The sequence below is a fragment of the Lepidochelys kempii genome, chromosome 1 (genome assembly GCF_965140285.1).
Source record: "Lepidochelys kempii isolate rLepKem1 chromosome 1, rLepKem1.hap1, whole genome shotgun sequence".
NCBI lineage: Eukaryota > Metazoa > Chordata > Testudines > Cheloniidae > Lepidochelys > Lepidochelys kempii.
Genome location: NC_136380.1, coordinates 257,424,095 through 257,436,973, shown reverse-complemented (window position 1 = coordinate 257,436,973; position 12,879 = coordinate 257,424,095).

Below are 12,879 nucleotides of genomic sequence, written 5' to 3'. Positions count from 1 at the left end.
AGGAGCAAATAGCCCTTGGCAAGCACATATACATTAAGTGCCTTTGCTGGAAATGCTTATGCTTTGTTCCTGAAAAAAATGACAGTGTTAGAGCTGACTGCCCTGCTTGTGTTATTTGAATGGAGAGGGGGATGAAGAGAGATGTTTAGAAAATCTCTTCCATTTGGTGCAATCTAGGCCATTCCGAAGACCAGAAACTGCTCTCTTCTTTAGCAGTCTCCTCATGGGATGCATGCAAATCAGAGGCACAGAAGTCACCATAAGAACGGCCATAGTGGGTCAGACTAAAGGTCCATTTGGCCCGGTATCCTGGCTTCTGACAGTGGCCAGTGCCAGGTGCCCCACAGGGAATAAACTGAGCAGGGCAATTATTGAGTAATCCATCCCCTGTAGTCCACATCCCTGCCCTCCTGCGTGCAGTTTGGTGGTACAACTGGCCTGTATGTCTGCTGGGTGGTGAACTGCCCTTCTAACCCCTGTGAAGGCAGCTTCCAGGAGCCTTTAGAGTCCTTCCAGGTTCCAGCACATCACTGGCTACCTCAACAGCTGCAGCTATTTAAAGCACCTGATGCTTGCAAATGTCATGTATAAATCATTAAATAATTGTGGTAACCACTGCCCTCTTGAGACCTCTTGTTGTAACTGCATACAAGGGATGGAAAAATGCACAAGTCTTACCCTCCCAAACAAAGGCATTAGGCCTGGTCTGTACTTGGAGTGAGCCTCGATTAAAGCCACCTGGGTAGTCCACCAGTGCAAATTACTGCTTCCCTTGTCTACACTTGGGGTTTGCACTGGTGCAGCTGCGCCAATGGCTGAAATTGGGGCTAATTCCAAGTGCAAAGAGGGCCTAACAGCACTTAAACATCCAGTTGTGGCTGAAACAGGCAGCAGGGCTGAGCAATGTTATAAGCAGATTCAACCAACAAAATCATGCATTAACTGAGGCCTTTCTTCAGCCTGGCTGTCATTAATGTGCTCTCTTCTTTTTGTTCTAGTTATAACAGGTTTAGGCCCTGTCCCCACAGGTTGTACCAGGCTGGGTTATGATCTAGTTTGGTCATAAGGAAGGTTAACAACCATTGTTTCGGCTGAGAGGTGAGTATATAAATGGCTAGTCATTTTTATTGTGTTACCAACATCTAAACATATCAGGGAGGTACATAAGAATGGCCATACTGGGTCACATCTTGCCCAGCAGGCCAGGGCCGTAATCAGGTTGGGGCGATCAGGGCAGAGGTCCAGGATGTAAAGCTGCAGGGGTGGAAAAATGGTGTGGTGTGAAGGGGACATATGGGGTCATGTACCTCCCCCAGATTTCTGCCTTCCATTTAGCACAGAGGTTTTCGAACTGTGAGGCGCCCCACAGTTTGAAAACCATTGCCTCCTACCAGGAGCTGGTGCATTGGAAGCTGGTGGGAGCCACTCTGCCTGCTTGGGCCCCTGACTCTCTGTGCTGTGGGAGCCCTCTGCATGGCCAGGTGCTCCATAGGCAGGGCGGGTGGCAGAACTCTGAGCTGTGCCCCTGATGTGTTCTTGCCTCTCCCCTCCAAGAACCAGGTGCAATTTGAAAACCTCTGTGCTAAATGGAAGTCAGAAATCTGGGGGGAGGGGGAGAGGGCACGTGACCTCACATGCCCCCCATGCATTGCCTCTGGGGGCACAAATATGCTTACTCGCCCCTGGCACTAAAATGCCTACTTATGGCTCTGCGGTAGCTTGTCTCCCAACAGCTGCTGATGCCACATGCTTCAGAGGGAATGAAGAGAAGAGGGCAATTATTGACTGATTCATCCTCTGTCATTCAGTCCCAGATTCTGGAAGTCAGAGGTTTAGGGAAATGCAGAGCATGGGGTTGCACCCTTGACTATCTTGGCTAATAGCCCTTGATGGACCTATTCTCCATGAATTTATCTAGTTCTTTTTTTAACCCAGTAATACTTTTGGCCCCACCTTCATAACATCCCATGGCAGTTCCACAAGTTGGCTGTGTGTTGTGTGAAGAAGTACTTCCTTATGTTTGTTTTAAACCTGCTGCCCATTCATTTAATTGGTTGACCTCCTAGTTCTTGTGTTCTTTGAGGGGTAAATAACACTTCCTTAGTCACTTTTTCCACACTATTCAGGATTTTATAGACCTCTATCATATCCCCCCTTAGCCTTCTCTTTTCTAACCTGAACAGTCCCAATTCTTTTGTGCTCTCTTCATATGGAAACTGTTCCATACCCCTAATCATTTTTGTTGCCTTTCTCTGTACTTTTTCCAATTCTAATATATCTTTTTTGAGATGAGGGGGATGACCAGAAATGCACGCAGTCAGTATTCAAGGTGTGGGCGTACCATGGCTTTGTACAAGGGCATTATGATATTTTCTGTCTTATTTTCTATCCCTTTCCTAATGGGTCCTAACATTCTGTTCACTTTTTTGACTGCCACTGCACATTGAGCGGATGTTTTCAGAGAACTCTCCACAATGACTCTAAGATCTTTCTTGAGTGGTAACCGCTTATTTAGACCCCATCATTTTATATGTATAGCTGGGATTATATTTTCCAATGTGCATTACTTTGCATTGATCAACATTGACTTTCAACTGTAATTTTGGTGCCTGTTAACCAGTCTTGTGAGATCCCTTTGTAATGCTTTGCCCCATAATTCTAACTTCTGTCCCATATAAAATAATGGAATAAATATTAGGAGGAAAAACTACACTAAATATGAAAGAGGACACCATTACCTCTGTCTGGCTTAGGTTTATAAAACTTGTCACAGGAGCGTAGACACCTTTTTTATTTGGAGAGGTTAGAGTTAAAAATAATACAGTAGTAGCTGTTGAATATCACTTTGAGTAGTTTTGTACCATGACTAAATGTGTCCACGTTTAACGAAGTGAGAAATGCATTTCTGTCCCAAATTTAGTGTTTCCATTAGTTATTAAGGAAATCCCTATAAAATCTTTGGGGGAGGGGATACAGCCCCTCCCTGTTCCCAGCTGTCTACGCCCAAGTGTCAGACAATGTTTTTGGTGAGCTTTGTTTGCTAAATTACAATTTTCGAGGACAAAGAGAAAGTTATAGATGGAATATTTGGATCTAAGTGAAGAATCTTAGTGTTGTTCAAAAACTTTTAAATGAATTACAGTTGGTTCTAACGGCAACAATGTCCTGTGGAATGAAAACTGGCAGAAGGGGATAACTGTCTACTGATAAATAACTATGTATCAAGATGGGAGGGGCCATGTGGTCTAGTAGAGTATCACATTTTCTGGGTCACACCCAAGTAAGGCACAGCCTTACCTCTGACCATGGCTAGATTATGATGTATTCTCTTGAAACATGTGCACTGATAATGCGAATGTATTAGCTGCATGGGGAAAGCTAGGAGGTTGGAGTTAAGGCTGTGTGATTGCCTCTGATGAAGAGGAATAGGATTATACATTATATGTTGTGGATGTGAGAAGTCTGTGTGTGTGCTTGGGCAAGGATTGTTAAGGTGTGTCAATGAAGATTGCCTTAGCTGGTGATTTCCTTGCTTTTCAGTGATTGTTGTGTGGGATTTGCATTCTACCTACCTTATATCCAAGCTAACTAACTTCTTTGTTTTGCGGGGACTAGACTGTGAAGAGAGAGCCTCTTAAATCTGGAGTCTACTTTAGAGCATTTGATCAGGAAAGATGGCACGTGTGCGCCTCTTTTTCTGGCAGTGTGCTCAGCCCCAGGAAGTGTGCCCTGAAATAGGTTGAAAACTCCTTGCAGCAAGAAATGCTCAAGTCAAATGACATTGCAGTAGCCTCACTTCATGGTTCATCGTTTCTAATGTATTTCAGAGCACTGAAAGAGCCAGCCCTCAGGATCTGTGTGGGCTGGAGGCATGCAGGGCTAAAATGAGAGACGTTTCTCCCATTGAGAGGGAAGTAGGGGCCAGGGTGTGTGTTTATGAACAGCCTGACTTGCTGCCAGAGATCACGAGTGAGTCAGTAGTAGTAACGTGAGCTGGCAGGGGAAGGCGGGAGAGTTTGTGCTTTGTAATAATCCCTTTTGTGGAAGGTGAGGGTCAATTGTAGAATCCTTGAAAGGACAGAACCCGGGCAGGGAGCCCCAGGTGGCTCCTGATGGTTCTGGGAGGTTCTAAAAGGCACTGGCAGTTGAGGACTAAATCGGTGCCCAGGTGGCTCTTACTGCTGTGAGCACCTGTGACTGGCCTCTTATTCCTCCTTGTCCTTAGGGGCCTTGCAGTGGCTCCCCTGGAAACACCGATTGTAATATCAATAGGGACGGGGAGGAAACAAAGATAAAGCGATGGCAAGCTAAATGCAGCAGGAGGAGCCATGCCTGGGAGGAACCAGGCTGCCAAGAAGCCGAGGCTGAGGGAGGGGCTCCCTGGGCAGAGGAGACCCCATGTGACAGGTCAGGGAGCCAGAGACTGGTGATGACATGGAGAAGAGGAGGGATTTTGCCAGCGAAGAGTCTGCCAGGCTAACCACAAAACCACAGAGGACCTCACAGCAACCAGTCTCTGACAAGCCCCTTAGGAGCAGGGAGAGGCCCTCGGTCATGGATGGCAGCTCAGGGAGAAGGCCAAGGAGCCCCTCTCTTGGCAGAGGTGCCTATAGACTGGGAAGGGGACTCTGCCATTGCTATGGGGATGAGGAACAGGCCCCAAGTGGGCCGTAGGGCAGTTGGCCCCATCCAGAGAGAAGAGTCTCTGGGAGAGGGGAGCAGCAAGAAACCACCAGGTGCCAGGAGCAGAGACGAGCCACAGTGAGTGAAGCGAGCAGGTCTCCAGGGTTTTTTTGTATCTCTTCGTATTTGTATGGGTTTATGTTATATGTGAAATTGGCACAATTTAGGGGGAAATACATTGTAGAACTGTTGTCATTATGCCCTGAACCATGCATTACAAACCCAGGAAATTCAGTGTTAAGGTTCAACTTAAACCTAACCCCATTAAAGTAAGAAATACACTATTAAGTGCTCAAACAACCTTAACTCTGACCTGTAGTGACAACACAATGGGAGGACATTTGAAAATTGATTGTGCTTTTAAAAATCAGTTTAGTTGAATCCTGAGAACACAAACACTAAAATGCCTCAGTCTCAATCACATGGTTATTCTATCTGATCACTCCAGGGCAGAGTTATTTTTATCGCTAAATCACATATTTAAATTTCTTACAATGGTGAATGGTGAATCACCTGCATGGTGAATTTCCTGGGTTTATAATGCTTGTTTGAGGGATTATTGCAACATCCCCATAATGTATTTTACCTTAAATTACTGATATGTCGACTTCATCTTAACTCCACTTGAGCATAGTTTGTGTTTTGGAATAAAAGAAATAACAATGTGTGAGGCAAGTCCCTGGCTGGACTCGGGTGTACATAGCAGTAATAATCATGAGTCAGAGAAAAGATATCTGGTACACTTGGCCCATAACCTCAGAAGGCATGTGTCCCAATTCCATGTCAGTCAGAGATTCCACTACAGTTTTGTCAGCAGCTCCACAGACGTGAGATATCTTCTTTTGATTTCTGATAACGTTTTGATTTTTGGTTTGGATATGGAGCTGTGATCTGCTTCCAGATGGCTGTTCAGCATGAAGAAATGAGAGGAGAAGGGGCTGGAAAACATGACTAAATATGACTGGGTTTCCGATTGCTACAGACTGTTAGTTTAGCTGCCCCTCCCTGCCAGCAGCCACAGCTGGAGATCCCAAGGTTTGAAGAGAACCATGAAGAGCTGCAGGCAGGTCCCGCCTCCCCCACTTTTTTTTTTTTTCTGTGGGGAAATCTGCAACACATTATTGGGGCTAGAAAGCCTGGCATGTTTGAAGTGTCTTTAAAATTTCATTAGCCTTTCATATTTCCTACAGGGGATTATGTAGTGTCTGGAGTTTCAATAAATTCAGGGAGAACGGTAGTTACAGACTTTTGTGGTGGGGATTGTAAATTGCATTTGAAATAATCTCATTCTGTTGGAGATAAGAGAGCACTGATGATCAGCAGAGACGACCACATATTCCAAGACAGATGTGTGCAATTTTGCATGCCTGCCATCTGTGTACAAACACCCAGATGTGCACACAAATCATGGACCTGATTCAGCAAAGTATTCAAGCACATGCCTAACTTTAAGCATGTGAATAATCCCATTGACTTCAGTTAAACTACTTATGTGCTTAAAGTTAGGCAAATGCTTAAGTACCTTGCTGAATTGGCAGCCAAAGGATTTCTGCATACACTTTGCTAGCTACATCCCTAGCTCACTGTGTGTTCATGCAAACATCCAATTTTTATGTGCATTCATAGTATTTATGTAAATAAATTAGGCATGTGTGATTGTGTACATAGAATGGAGTTTTCTCATCTTTGAAAACCTTGCCCAGAATATCTTTGACTTGTACATGAATTGTTGTTGGGGGTTTTGCTCCTGTTCTTCAGCATATGTTTGGGTGAGGGGTGGGTGTGACTGTGTATAGAGTGGAGAGAGCTGTTTAAAAATGTGTGTAATTATTTAAAACTTGCAAATAGCTTGAAATACGTTTTGTACAAGCGACATATCAACTTGTCAATGGATAAGATCGCATCTCTAGTACTTCTTGGTGCCTTCCATCCCCGGCTTCTAATAACATTTCTTCTTCAGCATTATAAATGCACAGGGCACTTTCAGTGTAAACGATGACTGATATCCTGCCACAGAGAGCCTACAATCTAAGGGCCCGATCTTGCAAACAGGTAGACACAGGAGTTAAGTTTCTCATGTGAGTAGTTGCATTGAGTGATTGCTGGACTGCTAAATAGCCAACAGGTGGAATCATTATAATGCATACAGCATGGTCTGGAATGTTGAATAGGTTTCAGAGGAGTATGTGAAGAGTAAATGGAAATGTGTGAGAGTGTGGAGCAGATTAAGACTCAGAACCTCTCAGGCAGCTGAGGAGGGTTTAGCATAGCTGAGGAGGGGCATGGAAAGATGGCTTTAAGCTGCTTTTGCACTGCCCCACTACCGGGGCTACTTCGTGCTAATCTGATCCCCAGGCACAAGTTGTATGCCTGTAACCTGCAATGGTTGCCTACCACCTGAAGGGGCTTTTGTGGCAGCTAGAATCCTCAGGCTGCAGGGATGCCCCAGCCAGACTGCACTGGCCGCAGAGAGGGAAGGAACTGCTGAGGACAGCCCTGTCAAGAGAAATTTGGGGACCTGGTACATAATGGTTGTTGAGGCCTCATCCCCTTTCATTTCACTTTATTTATACAAACTTTACAGTTTTTTGTTTTGCGGGGGGGCCCAGAACAACTGTCCCCTCTTTCCTCCCTTCTTGTCAGCTCTGGCTGTGGCAGCTCTACACCACCCAAGGAAATCCATGCTGTTCTGTAGCTAGTTAAGTCAGCTTCAGGACAGAGAGATCTGAACAACATTGTATGTATATTGGTGCACTTTAAGACCCTGTTCAGTAAACCAAATGATAAAAACATACTAGTTCAAGAAATAGGCCAATTAATAATAGAGGTGAGGTTGGTTTGCAATTAGTGAGTGTGTGGAGGTCTTAAATCATACAAAAATTATATGATCAAATACGTTCTGTTATAACTTGGCCGACCATCATCTTGACCATCTTACTTGTATATTGTACCCTTCCTTTTGCTTGATTGTTGGATCGTAGCGTGTAAGCTCTGCACATACCTGCCTTTATTTATGCAGTGCCTACCGCATTGTGGGCATTATTGGAAACCGACAATAACTAATACGGATCAGTGTTTGGTTTGTGTATTCCTGGAAGTCCATGTAAACAGAAGCTCTGCACACTGCAACAAACCAGCCACTATAAACTTTGGAATGTCAGGCAAAAGGTGTTTCATCTTAAAGGCACTGCAGAGAAATAAGAATGTAAACATAATTGGTTTACATATTTAGGCAGAGGAAGTGGGTTGGACCAAACTAGAAAAGTATTGCCTCAATACTGGTAACTACCAACCCCTCAAAACAGACCCCAAACCCCAGGACCTTCCATTACAGGTTTGACAAGCTGTTGTGAGGAAAAATCAGGTAGTCTATTGTGCACTGTTCCCTGGCACCCTGAATGGGAAAGGGTTCAATTTATGCCAACTAGTGCACCAGTTGTGGCATCTACATGGCTAGCTACCACAGTCTTTCCTGATACCTTTTGCTTTGAACTCAAGTGCATGCGATCCGGTCAACTCCATTTCCTCTAGCCTGAGGATCTTTCATTTCCCAGGAGTGGTCTACACACGCTTTTTGTACCGGTATAACTATTTTGGGTGTGTATGTATGTGAGATGGCTTACTTAGACAGTTATACTGATACAGCCCCTGACTGCGTGGATGCAGTCAGTATAAAGGTCCCTTACGCAAGTATAGCTTATTCCCCTTCCACTACAGAAATAAGCAATACTGGTGCAAGGAACCATCGTACTGATATAACTGCATCTACACTGTGGGGGGAGGAGTTATAATGAAAGAGGGATAGCTCAGTGGTTTGAGCATTGGCCAGCTAAACCCAAGATTGTGAGTTCAATCCTTGAGGGGGCCATTCAAGGGGTTCTGGGGCAAAATTGGGGATTGGTCCTGCTTTGAGCAGGGGGTTGGACTAGATGACCTCCTGAGGTCCCTTCCAACTCTGATATTCTATGAATCTATGAAAGCAGTACACCAGTATAGTTGAAGTGGTACAATTTATAAGCCTACAGGTCCAGGCCAATCAGCAATCAAATGCCAAGTATGGGTGCATTTAACCAACAGGTAAGAAAGATGTAAGAATCATAGTTAAAGTAAGAAAGAAAAAGCATTTATTCATATGCTTAGCTAAGGGAAGCTGCACTGGCACAGATTGGGATATTTCAGTTACAAAGGTCAAAGCATGGGTATAAAGTGCACCTCAGCTGGCCCAGCATTGCTTGAGAACTCTGTAGCAGTTACTGCTGCCACAGGGAGAGACATCAAGCTCCAAAGCCCCAGATCCTCAAAGTTATTTAGGTCTCCATTGAATTCAACGGGAGTTAGGTGCCAAAATAACTTTTGAGGATCTGGGCCCAAGAGCTGTCCATCCTCCACTTTCTAATTGACCTGCAGGATAGAAATTGCAGCAACAAGCAGAGTGGTTCAAAGCACTACTTCCCTACTGGTCTTCTGAGGAGAGCGACAGCACCACTAAGAACTTGGGAATGAGGAGAGAGACAATGCCACCAGGGACTGAGATAGGAGATTGAGGAAAGGGTGGGCTGAATTAGGAGACACATCTTGTGTGGTGACAAAAGTAGCACAGGAAAAAGGACATTTCAGTGTGGTGGTGGTGGAGGGGAAAGGCTCGCTTTGAACTATTGCCTGATGATCTCCACACTTGGGATCAAAGACTGATCACTGAATTTGCATTTGCTATTAGCAGCGTCTCAGTTCAGGACTGTTTCTTAGAGCTCCCAAAAGTCAGTGTCCCCACTCCCATCCTCCAAGCAGTGTATGGTGGAGTTCAGGTTTTTGTCCTTTCCACAGATTGTGCTCCCCTCCCCCCGACCCCGCCACTCCCCACTGGTGTCTTGGTGCTGTCTAATCTCTGATACATGTCTGGTAGAATCCCAGAATTTATTCCTTCTAGCCCTTTCTTGTGGAGCCTTCCAGCATAGAAAAGCTACATGATAGCAAACCTATACAAGGTACTGGATATGTTCAGGCAGAGGAGTTTTTTCACACCAGCCTGCCATGAGCCCTTTGCAGGTGTAATGATTTACTTACAAGTGACCTGCTCATTTCTTGAAGGCAAAGTTGTGGTGATTGAGCATTTTACATGTTGGACGGGGCATTTCTGTTGTCTCCTATGATGCAAGTGCAGTAGTGAAAGTACTGGGGGAAGAGGAAGTATTGGTAAGTCTCACATGTTACCTACAATAAATAGGAGATTGAATTGTGTGACAGTCAGTCAACCGATCTGGGTTATGGTCTTAGCTCTGCCACAGACTTCCTGAGTGACTTGGGGGAATGTCACTTAACTGAAGGAGAAATTCAAGCACCATGAGGTTAAGTGGCAATGGTACCTTCCCCACAGGCACGCTGTGATGGTTAATTCATGGGTTTTGAAATTATGGGATGGAAAGTGCTATAGAAATATTATTAACAGCAGAGGGTGTCATTTAGTGGTAGCTCTGTGGCAGTTTTTTAGATAGAGCACAGTAACTTGCCTTAGCTCTGCATGTGCTCATTAACTGAGGGCACTTTGGAAAGTTCCCCTCAGTGCCATCCAGTGGCTGATAGGCTGTTCAATTAAGTCCTGCAGCTGCTGCTACTTCAGAGCTCCCTGGTGGAACGTCCTTACATGGATTCTTCATCGGGAAGATCTCTTTAAAATTGGTTGTGAATGGTGCATAAAAGTAGGATGAAGGTAGAGTTTGTGTGTTTTTTCTCTGAATGGGGTAGTGGCCCACTGATTAGAGTCTCCATTCCTGGCCTATATCAGAAGGCTTTTATCGAACACTTTAGTTGAATCTTCCTCGACATGCCTTTTCATGTGGAATCTAATCAAGACGACTGGGCCAAACAGTTACCCTTGGCATGCTGGCAGCCAGAAACTGCATCTAAGATTCCTTTGGGTACACACTATTCCATGTAGATTTACTGCTATTGAATACAGAGACTACCATGTCCTCACAAACTGGGACATCACAACAAAAATGTATTAGTTGAAATTATTGTTTAACTTGACCTTGAAAACAATTTCTGGATCAGGGAAAGTGTTGCGCATGGGAGGGCTGGAGTCAAGTGTTGGAATTCAGAAGCCAATGGCTGGATAATTTCATGAAGATCAATAGTAACAGTTGTAGAGAGATGCTGAGATAGGATAATCAATTCTCAGGCTTCAGGGCATAAACTGATATCTGGGGAGTCAAGAAAGACTTCTTCTCAAACCCACGTGCACTCTTGGCTAGGTCCATTATAGGGTTTTTTTTTTCCCCCTTCCTCTGAAGCATCAGTGAGTGGTCACTGTCAGAGGTGGGATGCCCAGCCAGATGAACCAATGACCTATTCCAGTACCAAAACTATACATTCCTCTGCAACAAATTCAGATACTGAAACAAAAGAAAGGGTAAATAATTCCATGGTTTCCACTGGTATCAATCTGACAATTTATCAAATAGCATATAGAATGGGTGGGAAGCTCTGGCCTCACCCAGTTTTTAAAAAAACAACCCACTCTCATGTAGACAAGGCCTATGGACTAATCCACACTGGAAAGTTATACGGGTAAACGCTAAAATGAGATTTAAAACCAATACACAAAAAAGTAAAGGAGGACTTGTGGCACCTTAGAGACTAACCAATTTATCTGTGCATAAGCTTTCATGAGCTACAGCTCACTTCATCGGATGCATGTAGCTCACGAAAGCTTATGCTCAAATACATTGGTTAGTCTCTAAGGTGCCACAAGTACTCCTTTTCTTTTTGCGAATACAGACTAACATGGCTGCCACTCTAAAACCAATACAGTTATTCTAGTATAAATCCCTGTATGGACACGCTTATTCCAGTGTAAGGATATGCCTATACTACAGCAGCATAGTTATGCTGCTGTAGTAGTATAGATGTAGTTAATGCATCTCTCTGGGAGTTGGGAGCTACGTTGATGGAAGAATTCAAGCTGCATCTACAATGAACATTTGGTTGTCCTGACTACATTGCACGGGGCATGAAATTTGTCACAGTCCTGAGCTATGTACTGTAGCTAGATTGATAGAAGTTTTAAGTGTAGACCAGGCCTAACAGTGCTTTTTTTCCAATTTAGCTTATGTCATTTTAGAAAGGGTTTTAAGATAAACCAGAAAAAGCCACTCTCAAACTGGAATAAGAGTGTCCACACATGGAGTTGTGCTGGTATAACTATACTGATATAAGTGTACTGGTAAAATTATACCAATATAACTGATAAAACTTTCCTGTGTCAACAAGCCTGAAGCAACAGCTAACAGAGTAGAAAAAAATGGTCAGTTTTCAAGATGACGAATGATTAACACTGGTACACGTTTAGATTTCTTTCTAGGTTCAATGTTTAATTATCTGGAAAAGGAGATGAACAGTGAGGTGGCAAATGTTGCACCTGATTGTAAAATTATTTATTCAGGACTACCTAGTCAAGACTAGATAAGAATAACAAACTCCAGATGTACCTAACAAAGACAGGTGAATGGGAGCCCAGTGGTAAATGAAATTAAATATTAAGAAATGCCAGGAGAAGCAAATTTGAAGGAATGATTTGAATTACTCATACACATTGCTGGGTTTTAAGTCAACTGTTAAATCACATGGGAAGATGATCTAGTCATTATGAATAGTCAGCAAAAACCTCTTCATAATGTGTTGCAGTGGACAGAAAAACAAGTAAAGTCGTATCATATAAAGAACAGGCCTGAAAATATTTCAATTAGGGCTGTCAAACAATTAAAAGAATAATCACAATTAATTGTGAGGTTAAAAAAGTCACTATTGATCACAGTTTTAATCACACAGTTAAACAATAATATCAAATTTAATTTGATATTCTTTTTGATTTTTTTTTACATTTTCAAATCTATTGATTGATTTCAGGTGATAATGGTGTCTGCTTCTTGTTTACAATATCTGCCGTAAATGTAAACAAACTTGTTTGGCTTAGTGATTGGCTGAACAAGAAGTAGGACTGAGTGGACTTGTAAGCGTTAAAGTTTTACACTGTTTTGTTTCTGAGTGCAGTTATGTAAAAAATATTTCTACATTTGTAAATTGCACTTTCACGATAGAGATTGCACTCCAGTACCTGTATGAGGTGAATTGAAATACACTTTTTTCTTTTTTACAGTGTAAATATTTATAATAAAACTATAAATATAAGGAGCACTG